Source organism: Opisthocomus hoazin, chromosome 2 (assembly GCF_030867145.1).
Source record: "Opisthocomus hoazin isolate bOpiHoa1 chromosome 2, bOpiHoa1.hap1, whole genome shotgun sequence".
Classification (NCBI taxonomy): Eukaryota; Metazoa; Chordata; class Aves; order Opisthocomiformes; family Opisthocomidae; genus Opisthocomus; species Opisthocomus hoazin.
The window spans coordinates 113,857,284-113,879,369 of record NC_134415.1 but is presented as its reverse complement, the minus strand read 5'-3'; positions in this window follow the sequence as shown (position 1 = coordinate 113,879,369).

Below are 22,086 nucleotides of genomic sequence, written 5' to 3'. Positions count from 1 at the left end.
AGGAAATTATTTAAATTTGAAATACTCTGGAGCTAAAGTACAATTTCACATTAGGCACAGGACAAAATGATACATATGGAGAGTTCTGTTTGCATTTGTACCACATTGTCCAGACCTTCTGTTGCTATGGTTTTGTACCACCTGTCTGCTCTCAAGAATTGTTTACCTCTTTCTGTACTGTGCGGGATTATTTAGATGGTTATCTCAGCATGATAGATTTAGTTACCTCGCTGACTTCATGTGCTGAGAACCTGAATTCTGTAAAAAGTGCCTGTTGAACCATTGTGTTACTCCTTTATCTCTGATTTTTTTTTTGAAGGAACAGTGTACATGTCTTAATCTCAATACTTGATTGTTTTATAAAAAGCCAGAGGTGTTTTTCAGAAGACTGGAAGAATGGTAAGTGTAAGAAAAACCATTAGCATGCAAAAAGATCACAACACGAAGATGAAGCCAGTTTTCATTTTAACTTCACAAAACAATTTCTTGCATCAATTATAAAACACATGCAATTTTGTTCACTTGTGGTTTGGAGTTAGTGAAGAATGTGACCCAGCTTTTCAGGTGGTGTGAAGCGATGCATTTTTATCAGCTTCAATTTAACTGCTTTCATTTACAGCTTCTAAAGATACCACTTACAGGGTGACATATACATTTCAAACAGTGTATCATTTTCTTAGCCTTGGAAAGACAATGGGCCTAAGAAAGAAAAAGATGGATTCCTGTGCGGTAGCTGAGCTGAAGCATTTGCTAGATTCCATTTAATTATATCTGAAGAAATCTATGGAAAGCAGTGGAAAAATCTCATATCTTAATCAAAACCAACTTGATTGCATCCAAGGAACTTATTAGAGCTCTGAATTCCTCATTAATTTTGATAGGGTACAAATGGCAATGATCTTCCAAGTCCGGCTGGAGTCTGTAGACATTATATTTGGAAGTAATGTTTCTTTACATGTAAGCTGAAAGCAGACAACAAGTGAGAAACTTTATTCTGCTTTTATAAAGTTATTTTTTTTTAAAAAGTCCGTATTTTCAGCCCTAAAACTTTACTCCCCTCAGGCATTAAAACTAGGCTTCACAGAGGAAGTCAGTGTCAGGAACAGGAAGCTTAGGTAGGGCTTAGTCAGAAAGAGAGCTCCTGACTCTGAGAGTTCAAAACAAATAATGTGTCATCCCCAGTGTCTGTATGACAGGGTCTGTGAGCAATCGAACATGTGCTGTTTATCTAATCCTCCATTCTTCTGTGTATGAACATCACTGTTTACACCTCTCCCCTTCAAAAATTCTCTACCTGGCCTTGATACATATGGATATACAACAGCGCTGAGCCTCTTCATTCTGCAAATCTTCAGTAAGAAGAGAAACACAATGCACAAACATCAAAGGGAAGAGCTGCAGATGCAGTCTGCAGCAGTAAGACTGTAACCTACCTGAGGCAGAGATTGTGCACAATTGCGATGAAGGTAGTCTCCTCTCAATTCTCCTGGAGAGAGAACACACTGGATAAACAGCTCCTCTTTCACTGCACAAAGAAGACGACTCTCTAAATCCACCCCTTTGCAGACACCTTCATTTTTTCTAAAGATTATCTGACCTACAGATTCCCATAATACCTTTTTAGGTGCTTCAGAAGACAATTTAAGGAAGTATTGTGTATGGAAATAGGGTCAAACAGGGCTTTGTGAATGGACGCCTCTCCTTGTCAGAAAGGGATGGTAAGTTTTATCAGCAGACTTATCATATCTGAAAAGGAGCTAAAACACAGGTGAAGGTAAACCAGAGAATGAGCCCTCTCATCGTTGCAGTTTAGTGTGGCTGAACACTTTGAGTAAACAGGTAGAAAACTGCAAATGACACTGTGAAATTGAAATGGTAATGCTCTATAATTAGTGGCCATAACACAGGGTCACAAGATAAGAAAAGAGTTTCTTTGTACTGCTTTATGACAAGCAACAGAACTTCTTTATAATTTGAGAAGAGGGTACTGTGGAGAGCAAATTCCAAATTCAGTATTTGAACCTGAATGGAGCTGCTGACTGCCGTATAGCTATAGCTTAAAAGTCGATAAGCACCAGTGAGCTCTTGCTAACAGTGAGCTACATGAGAACTTGTAGTCTGTGTGAACTCTGATCAAGCATGAAAATCTGTGAACTTTTAATCTAAACCTTTTTGGTTTTAACCTAGTTCCTTAGATGGCATAATATCTTTTACATTTTAACAGTTCAGAGTCACTAGATCCTCAGGAAACTTCATTTATTATTTCTTTCAGAGAAAAATGGTATATCATTAAAAACAGTTATTGCCATGAAGAATAATTTTTGATGATTAAATATTATTTAGATCATTAAATAAAATATGTACAGTCGAAAAGCAGTTCCCTCACAACAAAAATTTTAAATTCTTTGTCCTGCTTTATGTAAGTTAAACTGCAGGATCCAAACATTCCCCTCTGGCCCTAAATTCACTGTATCTGTGCCAATTTTAAATACCATTTTCCATTAAATAAACAAGTGTTTGCGCCTTGTGCTTTTTATGGCGCAAATACATATGGAATGCAAGAATTATCTTAAACTAATCCCTGACCTTTAATAATTTTTAATAATTTGCAGTCAGTTAATTGTTTCCTTGGGGCTGCATCACAGGATTTAGTTCCACCAGCTCAGATTAGTATTAGCGACTCTTTCGAAAGAATCTGAATGCTCTCTTCTTGTATCCAGACAATGAAATTCTCAACCACTGCCCTTCCAAAATAATCAGCATCAGCTATCTCAATTTAACACCTAATCCTGAAATAAAATTTGTCTGAAGGTTTTTTATTTCTATAGCTTTCTTTGCTACAGGTCGTGTACAAAAGTGACCTCAGCAGATTCCAGCAACAGTACTGCTTCTTACGTTAGACAGTTATTTTGCTATACAGCCCCCTGCTGGAGTGTTCAGATGCAGTTAGCTGGGAACAAGCATTTGAGATATAGAGCATAAAATACCGCCTTTTTATCACTTTCAGTCTCAATGTCCTATGAATCTCTGAGATGGTCTCTTTCATTCAGTTATGTCCAATCTTTCCATGTAATAGGAATGTATTTGCATTATTTATGGGATTTCAGGTTCAGTTTATATTGGAGTTTTTTTCATGGACTGCGTTTTGTACTGAGGTTCTACCAGGTTCTCCATTTTTTTAGCATCATCCAACAAGGCTGTATCACTACAGTTTTCCAAAATCTTGCTTCTGAAAGGATGTAAGCACTGGGCAGTAAGTGTCTCCAGTTGTGGCAGTGTAGGAGCGTCTTATTGCTATGCTCCAGCAGTGGCTCAGGTAGCAGACTACTACTTTTGCATTGTCAAGGTCTGTCTGCCATCTGGAGGTCCTGGGATAACATCACCCAAATCATGAAAGACAAGGCTGGGAGCAGTGACAGACAACAATCCCATGATGAATATCCAGTCTTGTTCTAGGACTCCAATTAGGAGTAGAGAGAGGTACACTGGTACAACTGCTCTTTGGTGGTAAATGACGCTTTGTGTAAGACTGCCAGATTTTTGTGGCTCTGAAATTCTATCACAGCTCCCCTGCTTTGGTGGTAGCATTTCTGCAGTAGTGGGCATCTATGGAGCAAGCTCACTAGTGATTTTATTCTACATCCAAGCCAAAGCAGTAGATTGGACCTACCGAAGACAGAACAGAATTATTATCACAGTGCCCTCAATGTCATGAACAGGTACCCTCTTGAAGCTAGACTGGCATGAAACAGAGGTGTAAAAGAGTTTCTGGAAATTATTCCTGTAGGTGGGATTGAAAATTTACAGCATTCTCCTCTTTGGGCTACTTTTCTAGGAAAGATTAGAAGAAGGGAAGAAACGAATTTTTTGTTTTAATCTGGGATAAACTAGGATTCCTAGTCCTTTTGTTTCCTTCCCCCCCCCCCCCCCCTTTTTTCTTCTCTTCAGACTATTGAGCAGACATTTCTGTCAAGTACATGAAACCGCAGTCCACAATTTGGAGACGCTTTCACTTGCTCTCCTTTTATGGATATGCATTAATACTAGATTGTTTGTCAGATGCCTATCTTCCTTTGAGCAATCTGTCCCCATCTGTGGCCTTAAAAGGCCTTCTGTGTGCACTTAATCTGTTCTAAATGACCCAAATAAATTTCAGCTGTGCTGATAGGACCCCAGTAAAGCAGGTTGGCTAGTCCTAGGGCCTGTGACTGAAGTGCTTCTCTCCTGAATTCCTTTCAGGTGGAAGAACTGGTCTGTAAGCCTGTCCTTCAGTAAGAGGTGGGTACAGCTGAGCAATCTCCAGTGCAGGCTGTTGGTCTAACATCTCCCTGCCCAGTAGTCTCTTTCTATATGGCCAATACATTTCATCTGTACAAACAGAAAAGAGTGTATTTGCTTGGCAACTTTAAAATATTTTTTCATTGGATGGCAACAAGAAATATCTACATTTAATATCACCTGGCATTTCTCTTGACTGTGTCAGGTAGGAAAAAAGAGCTTATTCTCCACCAGACATAAGCTCCAGTGGCCCACTCACTGTTCCTTTGTGGAGGAAAGCTTTGCACATGGTACTGGTCCTATTTTTCACCCCCTTCAACTAGGAGAAGAGCCGTAGCCCAGTGAATAGGGAACACATGGCCAGGGATAGCAAAATGTGACAGGACATTCAAAAGTACTTTCTGTCATTTCCCTAGCATTCTCAAGTGGTCAGTGCTGATATGTGTTCCTTTGGTTGATGTATGATGTACTGTGTTTTCTGAAAGTGGAGGAAAGAGAGAGTGGAAGGAGAGAGAACAGGCCCCCTGAGTCCCATTTCATTGCTGTGTGGGTGCAGACACCAGGAGAGATTAAATACGTACTCACATTAAGTGTTTTAAGTGTAAGGTGTTAGGGCAATTCAGAAATTATGTTTATTTATATGCATAGAGGGATAGCTGTTTGCAGAGGGGAAAAAGTTGGGGTATAAGTCTATAGAAAACCTTTTTAAAGAAGTAAGAGGGTTTTGGGCAGAATATGAGAAAGAGGAATCCAGTATCTTAATACTAGTCTCTTAGAAGTCATGCTGTTGAAGGGTAGGTGAAGAACTCATGGTGAATCCACAGATGTATCTTATATTATGTATATACATACAGCATATATATATGGCACCCTGGGTAGTTGTTTTTCTGGAAGCTATCAGTGTAGACTATAAACAAACTTGCCACTGGACTGGGCAGGAATCATCTGGTTAGTGTGGTCTTCTTGGAGGCTGTGTAGCTTATAAAGGCTCCATTCCCCTCATGTCAAGTGTGTAGAAAGAGTCGTCATGATGTTTTCCATGCTAGCACTGAACCATTCTGGCTGACAGCATCTTAAGACAACTAAATGCACAGTGACAAATGTCTGGCAGAACCTGAAAATATTGATGCATCCTCTCTAGGAGTGCAGTGGTCAAAAGGACATAAGCGGAAGGCAAAAATTATTGATTGGGGTTAAGTTAGGTTGGCTTAAGTTGCAGATATTGGTGTTTTCCTTCACATAAGAAGATATATTGATCCTTTTTAGTCACATAAGGAGGAAGGTGCTAGAGATTTGAGACAGATTGGCAATACAAGCATGGCTGGTGAAGACAGTGTATGCAACTGACCTACAATGATGAAGCATCGCTGTATGATTATTATAAACTTAGACAGATTCAATGAAGACTGCGGGGGAAGTGCGCTCTGTTGATAGTCTTGGAGTGGCTGGATATGGTATTCTTATGAAACATGGCAGTGATGCCTAAGTTGTCATAAATCTTGTCAAGGATGAAGCAGATGGAGAACAGCCTTGCAGAAACTCCTTGATAATGACAGCAATAAAAGATTAGCTAACTTGGAACTGTAAAACATCAGTTCTATAAATGTCTGATATAGCCACTTTAGTGAAGCTAATGACCCTATTAAGATAGGGTCCAGAAAACAGTGTGCTGCTTCTCTAGAGCTATCACCATTTCTTAGCAAAAGGCCAGCTAGGGAGCCTTTTGCAGGCTGAATTCAGCAGCCTTCTGTCTGTGGAATGTTGTGGCTTCTTGTGTGAGTGCTCACAGCATACACCCCATACGAGTTAAAGAAAGATGGCTTGCTCTTGCTGCTGGTGGCCTACAGTGTTTAGACCATGCTTTTGTACTACAGAGGAGCTGAGAAGTATCTCACAATCGTTCTGGTCATGGCATCATGACTTATGAGAAAAGGCTGCATCTTGGTGATCCTGACATGATCCAGTCCTGCTCCCTTTCTCTCCATCCCCATACTCCCAAGCTCCAGCTAATCACTTTTTGCTACCACAAGATTAGTATGAATGCTGAGATCCCAGACTGCTTATTAGTGCAGGTACATGTGGTGTGGATGTGTCCAGGGAGGTGAATTCTGGAAGGGCTGTGGGGTCGTGGGTGCTGTGCCTGCAGGCAGCCCATGTTCTGTGAAGTGCGGACATACTGGGGCACAGTGGAGGTTCCCTAAAGGTCTGCAGTACAGAAGTAAACAGAGCAGACTGGGAAGGAATGGCCTTGCTGGGACAGGCCTTGGAAGAAAACTGTGTAGACTGTAAGAATTTTCAGTAGTCTGATCTTATTTATGTCTGGTAAAAAAGAAATTGGGGTGGGGGAGGATGTTAAGAGAGTTGTATCTCTCTGTTACTTGTTTACACTCAAAATCAAAATTAATTGTGTAAATTGTTCTTTCTCAGGTTGAGCTGACTTATTCTTAGATGAAACTTCCTTCTTGTCAACTGCAGAATCGAAGTGGTCATCAATATGATGATGCAGTTTCTGAAAGTGCCTACTTCGATTTACATTAAAAAAATTGAGGACTGGTATGAATAGAAGGTTACTAAATATCCATCAGATCTTGTTACTTCTTTAAAATTTGTATGAAAACAGACTATCTTCCAATTTTCAGTAGTCCTTGAATTCTGACCAAAAAATTTGCAAAGTCTAGGTCATGAATTCCTGCAATATAACATTTATTTCAGCCTGTGGCAAGACCCTTTTTTACCACATCAGAGACTTAACCTCCTTGTCTTTAGTACCTTTATAGCATAATATCAAAAAGGGCCTGTCATCTAATGAAGCAGCCTATCTTATTCTTGCATTTTCTGTTACCGCTGATCAGATTCAGTTTGAGTGCAATACAGAAAGCAGACCGCTACTGAAAGAAAGAACAAAAGGCAAATCATTGTAAAATCTGAACTGCCAGAATTGGGCCGTCATGTTACAAAGTGGTAATTCTTTCTGACAGCCTCAGCTGTACCAATCATGACATTCGGCAAATTAGCCAGGCCAAGAACAAATAAAAAGAAGAAACAGGTGTGAAACCAACTTCCTGCCTCCCAGGATAAATACACTGTACACTGAAGGGCAATGCACCTGCACTATTGTTTCTAGTTGGGGGGAGAAGCTTTTAAGTGCAAATACACTTGAGACTTGATAAAGACAAGGGACTTCTCTATAATTTGAGTGTAAACAGGCATTTTCTTTCGTGATCATTTATAATAAGTTAACTCTTTGAGGAAACATTTAAAACTGTGGTTTAAATCAATGACTACTCTGCAAGGGAAAAAGAAATGAAGCTGAAAAAGATGCCTTTTCTGGACTTGCTGGTGAAATGGAGGGGACCTCACCATTACCTTTCTGATTATAAACTTGCTTCTTAAAGTCACCCACCTGGCTGGGACCTTTCAGTACCTCAGTGGGCTGCCGGTGGGGTCAGGAGAAGGAACCCATTGCCATCATCCTGCTGAGGCTTTGAAGGAATCCCTTCCCAACCAGGTGATATACAGGGTGCTGCACTGCCTGTGTTTATTTGCAGGAGCCAGAAGAGATGTAGAAAAGCAGGAGACAAGAGGAAAGCAGCATAGGGGCTGTAGTCTGCAACAGTTTTGTTGTTCTGTGCTTAAATTCTGCTCCTGCCTTGATGCTTGGGAGCATTAATTTCATGATTATTGCAGTGGGCAGGCAAAGGAATGGGAAGGGAACCAGCTGCAATTTAAATCTAAGAACAGCTTATTTCTACAAGCCAAATCTCATGCATTAGCGAGACCACTTTCTTGGATATTTTCTCCACTGGTACAGATATGGTTCTCAGAGGCATATTCTAATAAATTCATGTCTGCAAATGTGCAGATGTAGACCAGTAGCATGACTGGAAGGCTGATATCCCTGATATTCATGGTTGCTATAGAAAGGGTCAAGGAGCAAGAGGGTTCAGCCTATGTTGAGGATTAGGGACTTTCTTTGTCCCTAATACACATAGATAAAAAAAAATCTCATTTACCTCTGCACTAGGGGAGATGGAGTGGATCAGGATTAACACACTGAATAGATGTTCCTTAGGGAGCAGTTGCAGGACAGCTGTGAAAAGGTTCCTAGTGTTCCTAGGACAGCTGCTGAGCGAACACCTACCACTGCCTTGTGGGGCAGCAGCTCTTTCCCAGCTCTCTGGGAGAGTGACATATGCAACGAGCACTGAGCACTGTGTTACAACAGCACCTGTGCCCAATGAAATGCAACAGGGGAAATTTCTGTCATTCTAATGAATCCATGGGAGAAGGACAGGAAAGAGCCGTGTCAGAGTTGTGGGAATCGGAGAGGGTCCAACAGAGGAAGACAAGGAGTTTTCTTGTGTTGATCTCAGATTGTTCCTAAGTTTGTTTGTGAGTGACATGTATAACAGGTTCTGCTTGGTTTGTTTTGTGCCTGGTTCATGGTGACTTTTGGTGACACTGTGCTGAGAACTGACGAGGTCTGAGCAAGCCCAGCTCCCCATGCACTCTGAACAAAGACTAGTGAAGTAGGAGAATGAAGCTCTTTTATCTAAGTTTCCATTCATGTGCTGTAGCTTTTCTAAGGGAGCATTTCTATGCAGGGTCTCAGGATGTTTTATTAAATTAAATGGTGTCCCCTGGCAGATGGGCACCTCTTCCACCTTCCACTGCAGCCCTGTCATCCTCAGCAACAAGGTTATCCCTGTGACAAAGTCCTTTGGGAAACGGGTATCTGTTCACTCTTTATGTCACATGAACCTGCCATTAATCTGAAGAAACTCAGGGCCAGAGAAAGCAAGCTGTTTCCATGTTAATTTAAAAGTAGTCTGTGATGCAGTAGGTGACAAGACTAGTATAGGCATCACTAGTAATCAATGCTACATTTTGATTATGTTATAGAGTAATGGAAAGCTAAGGAATTGAGATCCACAGGACAGTACTGCTACTGTGACACTTTTCTCCAGACAAGGAGCGGAACTGCAAATGAAGAGACTGGAACAGCTTTAAACATTATTCCGAATGAGTTGTGCACTTGCAGTGAAGATTAGTGCTTAACTGCACATGACTTTTCATTTAGTTATCATTTTATTCTGTGGAAAATATGACAAAAAAAAGACTCACTGAAGTTCTGTGAGTGAGCACAAGCACTTGCATCGTTTGAACATCTGTCACCGAGCACAACTGATAATGGTGACTGCTGTTATGGCATCTTCCTCCCCTCCGCACAAGGCCATCTGGGATTTGTGTTATGTAAGAGGATTAGCATTTTTGCTTTCCTCTATTATTTAAAGTATTTCTCAGAACTAGTTTTTGAATAATAATAACAACAACAATAATAATTGGGTTGTTTTCTGTGAAGCTTTCTGAAAGGAATATTCGGGAATTCTAAAGCTACTGCTCTTAAGTAGAACACCTGGCCTCACCATTTGAGTTTGAATGGGATTCACTTGAAACAGGATTTTTCAAGCTGTGGTGGATAGAACTGATGGAAGGCTGGTAGCATTGGATGAAATGAAGGATAAAACATAAATTATCATTAGTGGAACAATTCCAGCAAGGAAACAGTTTTGATTTCCTTTTCCTCCTCTCAGACCTGATTGTACATCACATTGATTTTAGAGAAAACCTCAGCTTCAAATCCTGTCTTGTAACATTATATAGTGGGGACTAGTAACATTATCTGTTAAAAAAGCCTGATATTTATCTACATCTGACCCTGGTTTGTGTTGTTTATATATTTACAAAAATTTAATTATTTGGGCTGAAATTTCTCATAAGTGCCTCCTTGAGATGGAGAATTTTGAAAAGTTCTAATCAAAATTTTTCAGAACTTGATAAAAGAAAAATAAGTAATTTTACAAAGAAAAAATATAGTGCTTTAGGAACGTCAGTAAAATTCACATAAGTTGGAGCTAAGAGTATTGTAAGGCAGGATTAGGGAAAGAGGGCTGGTGAGAAGAGAGGTGGTTTTAGATCTGTGACTATTTTTGTGTTCACAGGAGCTTTTCAAATTTAGCCAGAAGTGTATATTTGAAAAACGTCAGTGTGATGGAACTCTAACATGGCCATAGATTTGAGGTTTTGTTTTTCATCTTTTTCGTGGAGCGAACACACTAAGGGTAAAAAAAAAAGGAAGGGGAATGGTAAATTCTGATACTAGACTCTATTTGAACAAACATGGTAATAATTAACTTTTCTGACTGGTGAACCTCAGACAAGATGGAGTAAAAGTAAGAAGGGTGGTATATAAATCCCACTCTGCACAGTAAGTTTGTAGATTCCCACTAGAGAAATCTTTACAGCTAAAGACCCTAAGGACTCCATGGACATTAGCTGTGCTCCAGTCAGTTATGCATCCTGACAAACCTGTGTGTACGAAACCTCTGCAGCAGGGTTTACTACACGCTAGTAAAGAGTACAAGACTGTTTTTTGTAAATGCTGGTTTCCTGCTGGTGTGGGAGAATTCCGTTAAAAGCAATGTAGAAGTAATCATGGCCTCTGGACTGGGTGCTGGAGCTACAACTGAGAGGAGCAGAATGGTTGAGTGAAGATGGGTCATTTGGGCCTGGGAACTAAGTACTAGCATTAGCATCCTAGTGCTGGAACTTGGATGGGAAACTTGCAGTGGAAGCAGCAATTGACTGGAGCAGGAGACGGTAGCTGAAACTGGCTGAGGTTGGAGGATAATGCTGGAACAAAGCACTTGGACAGGGAGACAGGTGAGAGCTAGAAGTGGCCAGCAGCTCTGCGTGCATCAGCATTTGCTCCCTTCAAGTCTGCAGCAAAGCCAGAGAATCTTGAACCCTACCATATCTCTCCTGCCAGCAATTTTCATGAAACCTCTAGCAGATTTGCTGCTATTGATGGTAAGTACATCAGGCTGACACTGCTGGGACAGAGCACCTAACCCAATATCCTGTCTCCTCCATCAGCCAGCAGTAAATGCCTAGGGAAGAGTACAAGAACAGACCCACAAAATGTAAGTCAATGCATTCTCTATTACCGGATTTTTTTTTCACATAAATGAGGTCTCTGAAGCAGAAATAAAGTTTCCAAGTAGGTGCTGACTCACAGCAAAGTCAAAATAGAGTCACATGATGGCTTTGCTTTCTTTTCAGCTAGCTTTGTTGAAGAGCGTTAGGAAACCACACATAAAAGCAGCTGTGCCGATGCTGTGCTCTGAAGTACAGGCGAGACGAGTTCCTGACTGGCTGCTGCTCCTCAGGCCTGCCTCTGACCCACAGCTGCACAATCACATGCTTGCTTTCCACGAGGCCTCACTCCCCTTCGGTGCCCAAAGCAGACCCGGCACAGAGATGAACCGATGCAATGGACAGGCCTACCACCTGCTGCCGCTGTGGCCAAAGTTAGAAGCTGGGAATGGAGAAGGTTGGTCTTGGGGTGGATCAGCAGCATTTTCCCTGAACAATTGGACTCTGTCACTACCCCAAAGACTTACAAGGCTAGGAAAGTTATTTAAAAGTAGCTCTTTCAGGGTGGTCACTCTCAATTAGATGAATCTCACCTCACTTTAGAGGTCTAAGCATGTAGATGTCTAAATCTGAGTTAGTCGTCACTGGCAGCTGTTTTAATCAGCAGACACCCTCAGTGGATCTCTGTCTCTAATCTATCACAGGATAAGATTAATTTGGAGTTACTTAGTTCTCTCTAGTGAGTGTAACAGGGACCTGAGAGTCAGGGCAGGTGAATGCTACTTTATTCACCTTGCATTTTCCGTAGTTTAGACTATTACGTGCAATAATACTGAATTATTATAGCTTGTTACCTCTAAAAAAAGACGGGCAAAAGGACTGAACTAAGGAGGTTAAAAGAAGAAGGAGGTAAGGAATTAGGCAGGGTAAAATATATATCAGACAGCTGTACATTGAAAGATTCTTGTCCATCCTATGTGCTAAGAAGTTAACTGTAATTTTGCAACTGTAATTCTAGCATTTATAACTTTATAAATAAACCTGAGTAAAATAACTATAAAGCTGGACAAAATTAGTCATACTTTTTTATTTAATCCTTCTAGTGTTGCAAAAACAGTCTACTAGCAATGTGTCTACATGCTGTCCAAGGTGAATTGCTCTGATGTTGCAAAGCTATTTATAAGGTCTCCTCTCTTTTCTAACATGACTCTTACCTCATGTGGAAAGTCTGAAGAATATCCCAGTGATCCAGCTTCACTCTCTACATGATGGTCTCATAGACAGGTGTGCTAAACTTTAGGATACTTTCTGTCTTGGTAGGTATAGTAGTTTTCATAAATGATAAAGTAGAAAAAGTAGACTGGAAACAAGGTAGAAGGACGGACAGAGTAAATTAATTGATTACAGGACTCAGTATGTACAAAGTATAGGCTTAGATTTCTGCTTTGAATCTGTTAGAGCAGAAATCTGAATTTAGAACTGCCAAATGAAGTTTTGGTGAGTGCAAATGCATGGCTTCTCTCTTTCAGGTTTCTTGCATGTGAAACCTGAATTGCAGTTTTCTGCAGATACAGCTTGAGCACAGTTATAAAAAAATAATTTACAATAAGAAGAAATTCTTGATTTCCTTATAGACAATAAAGTCATTCTTCATGAAGTAGAGTTTCTGGCCATGCAGGTACCATAGATTTTAAGAAAAAAGGTCCCAGTTAAACTTGCTGACAATCTCTGTCCTATCTTCATGTCAACCAGCCAGTTTTTTTTTTACACCCACGAAGTCTCCAAACTCCTAGCTATGTTTTGCCAGTACAGCAATCAACTTTTTAAACAGACTCTGCCATAGAGCCTGATGGGGGTGAACAGAGAAAAAAAGAAAAGGAAAAAAAACATAAATTGATTTTAAGAGCACAGCAGATAGAGCAATGGAATGTTATCCTTACTGCATTGTTTAAGAAGATATGCAGTTCAGTGATACCTTCCCCTTCCCACCCACACTTTCTTGGAACCAAGTCACAATTCCTATTGGGCCTCAGATTTCAATCCAGTGCACTGCAGGATTACATGATTTTTCTGCATAGAGTGTTTTCAATATGAAACATAGCATATTTTTGCTCTGTGAAGCTTCCAAATTCTATCTCCATGCTGGTGGAGTCATTTTGCATTGTGTTCCTTGTTGAATGCCTAAGCACAACTGTATTCCTAGCTGAGAACTAAATTGTAAGGAAGCTAATACTTTTATGTACGTATTTTTCCGCTTTCTCATTCAGACATAGTGAGTATTGTTAAGAATCTTGGCACTGCTCTTTGCCTTGACTGTCTCTGCAAATCCATGTGCCAGATGTCATCAGAGAGTTTTTTTCCAGCTGTACATTTTTCCTGATATACTGGTAGACCATTATAACAATGTAGGATAGTGGAGTATGGTCATTATAGCTCCAGAAGCCTATCATAGTATTTTTCAGTATGGATTTGAAAGAAGCTTTTATTGCCCCTCCCCATCCTCAACTGGCCTCTTTTTCTTCTAATCACACCACAAAGAGTAAGGTCAGCAAAAAGATGTGAGAGAGGTTTAACAAGAGGGTTCTCTGAGGATATATTCCAGTCTATAAATACATGAAACTTTACATTTCTTTCTGTGAATGTGCTGCAAGGCTGGAGCCCAACTGCTTTTGCTGAGGTCTGGACATAAATGCTAATATTTTTCTTAACATTTTGCAAGACACCATTGTCCAAATGCATTGTCCAAATAAGACATGGGAGATATTAGTGTGCAATCTGGTGGATTTTGGAATCTAGCTGGCATGCTAATATTGTATTTTAACATGCACTCTCATATGGCTTTGGAAGCTAAGCTTTCTTTTATAGGAGAAAAATGAAGATAATATAGTATTATGGGTAAAGGAATTATTTTAAAACAGAAAGATATCCTTGGAAACATAGCCAGATGTAAAACAATGACTGGGGCTGAAAATTTGTCACTGATTTTCCCTAAAGATCACACATAGGTTATTTACTGTCCCCTCTACATCTGGCCAGGGTTATGATTTTCAGCCTGTAAAAAACATTACAGCAGGATTTTCTTTTTTCTAAGACTTCGCTCTTAACTGAAATCTATGTGATATGTTTGTGTGAGAAGTGGGAAGCACAGGAACTAAAGGAATGATAAAAAAACAAAAAGGAAAAATATTTCTTTTTGTCAGTTTGTAAATATGTCAAAATAACCTTGAAAACTTGAACTTAGTTATGGTCAAAAAAGATCTATTCTACTGAAAAAAAGAAATTAATCTCTCCTCTGATTTTTTTTCCTATTTCACTAATATAAAATTCTTTCATTTGCTTCTGAAATCTTTGCTTTTCCAATTTTGACATGCTAACCCTTGCAGTTAAGAGAAGATATTTAAGTATCTTTTACCCCCCCAAAAAAGGTGACTTGCAACACCTTGCTATCAGAGAAGCAATAAATTTTCTTGCAAGCCTGTATCTAAAATTGGGGTTGCAGAACACACAAATCTTGTAGTATTTAAAGTCTCATTTTTATGGACTTAGTGGAAAACAACAATGAACTCACTCATTTCTTCTGTGTTATGAAGCTCCATTTTGTATTATGTCTGGCATTCAGCATTAAACAGGCTGTAAAATTTCACCTATATATCCCTCTAGAAAGCCAAATTATTAAAACATGACTTCCAGGTAGCTTAGATTTCAAGATATTGACATATGTTTGATTCTTGATTTGGTATTTTTTGTGTGTGATTATTTGTTCTCCCCCTAAAGATTTGTGTCTAATTTCAGACTGGAAATTCTCTGATGTGAACTTACAGCTATTGGTTCTTATTATGCCTTTCTTCTCTAAATAAATAGAACTGGATTTTCAAATTTAAAGAATACTTGAAATTTGAGGAATAGTGAGATTAGGATTATCTGGAACTTCATGAACCCAGTAATGTATTTCTACATAACATTCAGGTCATCTCTCATCCCTTCTGAGAAATGAAAGAGACTAAACTCTTGAATGAATTTTCTGAAGACTTCAAAGGATAGTGATCGTGCTTATCTAAAACCTCCTGCTGTTACCTTGTAGTCCTATAGATGTTATGAAGCCCAGAAATTAATGCAGTATCACTTCATTAGTTTTATTTTCCCAGGTACAATAAATCCTCTAATTTACTCATGACATCACTTTCATACATCCAGTGATTTCACTGGCTCTTGGTATATTGGTTCCCAAAATAAGTAACATATGCCTATGTTTTGTTAGGTGTGGTTTTTTGAACACCAGAAAGTTAAATCAGAAATCCCATCTACGTTAGACAACTATATTGCTTTTATGCAATTGTCTGTATCAGCCAGACTATAATCTCAGTCATATAATGCAATCCCTTTTGTTTGCATATATTGTCTTCCACAAAAATATGTTGACGTAAAATCATAAAAATTGCATACCTATGAATTAATTTCTTCTCAGTTGTATCCTCATATGTTTTCATTATTTAGCCCAGAATTAGATCCAGGCCAGCTAGCTTATGCATAACCAGGTAATTTCATTTGTCATTTTAAATATTGCCCCAACCTTTTAAATTACCATTTCTCTGCTTTTCAAATACGCAACAAAAACTAACAGGGCCAGAAGTGGTTTTCCTGGCTCCTTCAGGACTCTTGGTCGCAGGATTAAATTGATAGACAGAGTTTTAATCCTGCAACCAAGTGTTTCTTCAGTCACGTGTTGTATAAGTGCTTCCAACTTTGCTCCAAACAAAAACCAGATTTGTTTATTACCCTTTTGTCTTTCCTGCCTTACTAATAGCTAGTGGAAAACATTTCCGAACAACTAGCAATTGAACTGTTTGAGAAAAGATAGCAGGTGGACACAGACAAGCAGACAGAGGCAGAGTACAAGGAAAGCACATTAGGTCACCAGGGGAGCAGGTGATCTCGGCACACTGGCTGCTGAACCACTGCCAATCTCTGGCAGGCATCGCAACAAAGGAGAATTTTAAGATAGACTTGAAGGATAATAACTAACTGAAGGAATCTGAGTCCCTGACTAAGCATTTGCTGCCTGGTGTACTGGGGCAGATGGCAGTTACCTAAAGCATTGAAGAAAGAGAAATTGAGACATGGAAGGGCCAGAACCTGTCCTTGTCACCTCATCACCAAGTTGTGGGTAGTATCGTTTTTGTCAAACCACTTAGCAACATAGTCGCTATCAAAGTTTGGTGTTTTTTTTTTTCCCCCATATAAGTTTAAACCTCCTCCTCTTGTACAATTAGCATTTTTCAAGTGGAGCTAAGTTAGTTGAAGCAGATGGTTTATCTTTTTTGGTAGTGCTTCTAGTTGGACAAATGAGACTTATATCATTTCTACATCTTCCTCTCTCTTGCAGTGCCTCCAAAGTCATTCTGCATTTACGCACCGTGTTTTGACTTATTTAATGCAGACGTATTTTCCCTGCAGTAAACATGATTATCCAAATACTTTAACTAGAGAGCTTCTGCTTTCCTCTCTGGTATAATTAGTCACACTGCACTCACACTGCATTTAAAGGGGGGAGAAAAACCCACACATGGAGCATCTTGCAAATGTGCCTATAATCCCATACAGCTGCTTTCTTCACTTTATTCTTTTTTGACTGCTTATAGAATGAAATTGCTGCAGCTGGGCAGCAAACTGAGCAAAGTTGCAAAGACACCTCTTCTTTCTTTTCTTTGTGGAATCCACCCATTCAGGTGTCGAGGGATAGCTCTTGATTAGCAATAGCTTAACATGGGGCTAAGTTTTCTTGGATTCTAGCATTGAATAACTTGGCAGGATTTCTATTAGGTTTGAATTTCAAAGCCAAAGGAGTGATCTGAGATCGCATACTGCCAGTTCCACAGTGGTAATTTCCATGTTAAAAGAATACTTATCACCAGCACCACAGCGGAAGAGGCAGCGTTACACAGAAAGGGCCTCTTGTGAAATTAATTTGGTGTTTATTTTATTAAGAAGCTGTTTCCAAATGTGGGATTTCTTTTTCTTTCTTGAAAAGAAAATTGTTTCTGATTATGCTGATATTTTTAAGGCAAAGTTGTTTAAAAAATGTTCACAAAAATTCTACTGAAAGAGTTTTTCATTTGTGTGGCCAGCATGCTTTTTTTTCCTGCCTGCTGGAAATGGAGCAGGAGATGCAAAAGGAAATGGTCTGTATAGATTCAGTAAGATATTGGCTTGCTCAGTTTGGCTACTCTAAGTTCAGTAGCAGGCTTGCTTGAAAGATTATTGAAGGATTTACTATTATTAGGCGTAAAAAGAATAACCTCCTTGACAACATAACTTATGGATAAGGAAGCAAATGTGCATTTGTTAAGAAAAAACCCCAACAAGTGTATAAAAGGTTTAAGAAAATCATTGCCATAAACAATATGATTTACTTACTAAAGCACTGGCATAAAGAACAGAAAACCAGGTGAGATTCCCTTACCCATCCATAAAGAGTAAAATGCATCTGAACTAGTAGTTGTCTAGAATCCTTTTGCTGCTGATAGAAAGATATGGGCATTTCCAGGTCTGTTTCATCTATTCTAAAAGTAGGTATCTAATATAGGTCAGCAAAACAATGTCCTGTTCTCTACTTATTTCTGTCTATTAGCTATAAATTAACTTTGGGCACCTTCTGCAGACATAGGCATCTAAAGTCAAGTGAGATTAATTCCACCCTTTGGTTTTTGTTTTCCTCTTACACTAACATGCTATGTTGCCTCCAACTAATCCCACCCACTCAATGTCTTGCCTGTTTGGACAGAGACCTCTTTCGACACAAGGCAATACTGTCCTGTGTGCTGGTACAGTGCTCAGTTTCTGCAGAAGAAATACAAGAGTTTAGAATTCTTGGAAGCATTAATGTACGCTAAGGAAGCAGCAATCAACAGACATTAACCTGTGATTAACAGGCAAACACAGGAGTAGTATCTTCGATGGACATGTTAGAGGAAGGGTAAAAGCTTCATGGAGAGCTCTCTGTATGTTAATACCAGAGGTGAGAGCATCCTAACACACAATGCTCTCTAAGCAACATTTCTCTTATACAAAAAAAAAAACAACCCACAAATCTGGCTTATATCAGGCCTTCTTCAAGCTCTGAAAAAAAAAGTTATCCATATCTGACTGTATTTGCCAATGCATAAGTAATTTCTGATGGCACAGTTTGAAACAGACCACTTTTTAGAGTAACAGAGATTACTGCAACATATTTAAGCCTTTTCACCTCCAAAGTGACTATTAATATTGACCTGCTGATACAATAAAGCAATAAGCTGGTCAAAGTATGCAGGGAGTTAAAGAACTCGTCAGTTGTTGCAGGAGATCATTTCATGCACTGAGAAAGGATCACACGAAGTGGCAAATGCAGAAATGAAGGTGTCAAAGGAAAAAGGCAGTAGGATCGGGACTGTCGATTTGAGAAGATACAGCTCTGAGAAGCAGATCTGAGAAACAGTCAGTTACTGAATCCATTGCATTATTAAAGAAGAAAACCTAACAAGCGATAGATAAATAAATGAACTTGAGAGTTTCCGACTTTGAGGAATGAGATTGCAGTTTCTGAGCTAGCCCCTTGTCATTTAAACAAAGGATATTTTTCATATATTCTTTTATTTTTAGAAGATAACGCAGCTAGAAGAAATGCATAGCTATGGTACAGAGAAATGTTTTTATATTATTCAGTATTCAAAAAGATAATTGCTAATACATTTAGAAGAGAAAAATTTGATTCATTTAAAAGAGCTGCGTTCAGAAGATGGCAATTATTGTTTTATTACTGCAATTTTATTAGTAGAGTTTTATTCTTATAATTATTATTTTCCTCCCCTGCCTGACTCATTCTTATAATATTTCTTTGCTTCTTTATTTTTGAATTTTTTTCTTTTAGGTTATAAAAGGTATCTGTTCATTCTCCACGCTTTCTCCAAAGCAGAACATATATCTAGCAAACATTTGGACTGAACTCTCAACCCAGCCCTTTAAAAGTAGAATCATAATTAGGCAAAGTTAGTTTTTCTGTCGCTGAATGTAAACAAGTTGAATAACTTCATTATTTTCAAGTTTTGCCCCTACATTAGAATAATTCACACTACTTCAGGGAAATGACACCTGCTAAATAACCACAAGCAGACAAAGCACTTTAACAGCCATAATCAGTCATTTTCTCCTGCAGTTTTAAAAAGATTAAAAAACAAAAGGAGAAAAGTTCAAAACTTTTCTGTCAAGATGTTTTCATGACTTGTCCTCTGGAGAAAACCTTACTGCTTGAGGTAGACTCAACTATAATAAGTCATGCATCCGTTCAAAATAGGAAAGAAGCAGACACATATATACCCCCTTGTATTTTACACAAACACGTGTTTGGGACAGAGAAATGACTTCACTCCAACCAGAAGTAGGTACCTAAAATGGATAGTACGTATGGTCATTATGTATTTCTTGGATGACTGGTCTTATTCCTAAACAAGGTTTCTATAATAATGAACCAGCAACTTCCTGAAGTTCCCGCCCTTTCCATTGACAGACCTTGCCTTTGATGTACACATCGGCATTGTAGGTGTCTGAAGTTAAGTGGTATAAATCACAGCCCAAAAATCCTGTCCCCACATAGTTTATATACAACATGTACAAGAAAAAGAAAGTATTGGTGAAAGAAAATATTAAGAATAGAAGACAAATATCTTACACAAAGGTTCACTGAAAGTCTATGATGGAATGAGAAGCTAAACCCAAACTACTAGAGTCCTGCCTCAGGAATTTAGTTACACTTTTTTCCCCCTCTGCTGTCACACTCAAAGACCCTGCAGAATTCAATTAATTTGCAGTAATTTACAGAGTACATGTCCTAGTGGGCTATTGCATTAACCAAGACTGTGCTGATACTCTGCAGAATTGAGTGAAAAGTTAAAACAAGATCAATAATCTTTGCCAGAAACAGCAAAGCCTTCTAGCTGTTTTCTCATTCACTCAACACCTATGCTGGGTTGGAAAGAGCTGCTTCCTGGGACATACTAGGAAGAAAAACCTTCATGATAAAAGTGGAAGACATACAAGAGAACGGTTTCACAGTAATTAGTAGTTGGCAAGCTAAATATAACACTACTAAAACCAGATAATACAGTCTCAGTTCTACAGTAGTATGGAGAGGAAAATGAGCCCCGGAGAAAAGTGCTGAAACATAGGAAAAGATATTATGGAAATCCATTTAAGAAACTGCGATTGTGAATGGTATTCCCAAAATAAAAGGAGACTCCAAGGACAAAGGAAAAAGTCACAACCTTTCTGGACATACTCCAAGAGAAGTGAGCAATTTTGATACTTTCATTTTATTAATGAGAACTAGGTAGACATTGTTATATGGAGATGGTGAACAGGCTTCAGCATTACATGGTCTTTTCCCTATCACACAACTCAGAGCATGTTGGACAGCCCTAATGTTAGACCTTTAGTCCTTTGTCCCAGCTGGCCATCTCTGGACATGTACTGATCCCTATAGTTATTTTTCTAGATGTCTGATACCTTTTCACAATTCCTGAGTCAAATTAGAGCGGTCTTTATTAAAAACCTGTAACTTTCTTAACCACAGCTTCAGCTGTCGCCACAGAATAGTTACACACTTTGATCAGCTTATAAATTTATATGATGTACTTGAGCTGCCAGGAAATCTCACTCTGCAGATCATCTAAAGGATTCTTTGTATCCTTTGTTTAGAGAAATTCTAATATCTCCATTGCAAGGCTTTGTAATTTGACATGTGATATCTCTTCGGGTGAGAGCAGTATGTTTCCTTTCTATGATGAAATTCCACACAGATTGGCTGAGCTGTCTAGTGTTGAGCATTGCCACGTCCTTAGCTTTTCCAGGAAAATACTGATTATTGGTGAGGTCCTGGAACACTCCAGAGAACCTCATGCAATACATTACTGAAAAAGCAGCAGGAGAAATGAAGCAAATGGCACTGTTCTGGGAACATCGAAGGAGAAGTCTGGTTGTCATTTGTGGTAGATAGTGACCCAGACTTTCTTCTTTTCATGTCTTGAAATTATCATATAGTCTCAAGATGACCAACTCATGCTTGGGCAACTTTCTGGGAAGGGAGCCCTGCTGCTGAGGGACAGAGAGCTGATCTCCTGGACAGGTAGAACACACTGATAGTCTGTGCTGTGGTACTGGACGATCAGGTTTTTCTGGTATGTGTTGAATTCTACTTTTTCTCTACCAAAATGTGTGCAAAAGTACTCCTAAAACAACATTGCTTAGGCTGCAAAGTCCGAGTTCTGCGGATTAGGGGATCTCTAAATAGCCTTAATTTGTCGCTGTCTGTAAATGTATTAAAAGGTCCCATAAAAATCTGACCTTGCCCAGTATTTTGAAAGTACGTCAGACACAGAATTAGGGATGGATGCCTATATATTTGGCATTTCCTAACATTGAATTCACTTTACAATCCAAGTGACTTTCCTTTACTGTGGTATTTTTTGTTGCAGACATATATATACACACATATGTATATGCTCATATAAATTTATAATACTGAGAGAAAGGAAGCAGTTTTTTCCATTCAGCGTGAAGACACATCTTGATTAACTTGCTTCTCTCTAACGACTCTTGAACAAGGCAGGTAAAATACAAAGGCTAAGGACCTCACAAACTGTATGCTACACCTGTAATTGCAGTACTTAAGGGTTCTTAGCCACAGTGCAGAAGAATAAAAGGAAACTATTTCAACACAAGCACTCTTGGATACATGGTAAGTCTGTTCACTTTTTTCTTAGACCACCAGCTGACCCAGTGAGCAAGTCCCTTCTGACTTCAGAAGAATCTACTCTTCAGCCATTCCAGCTGGGAACGAGC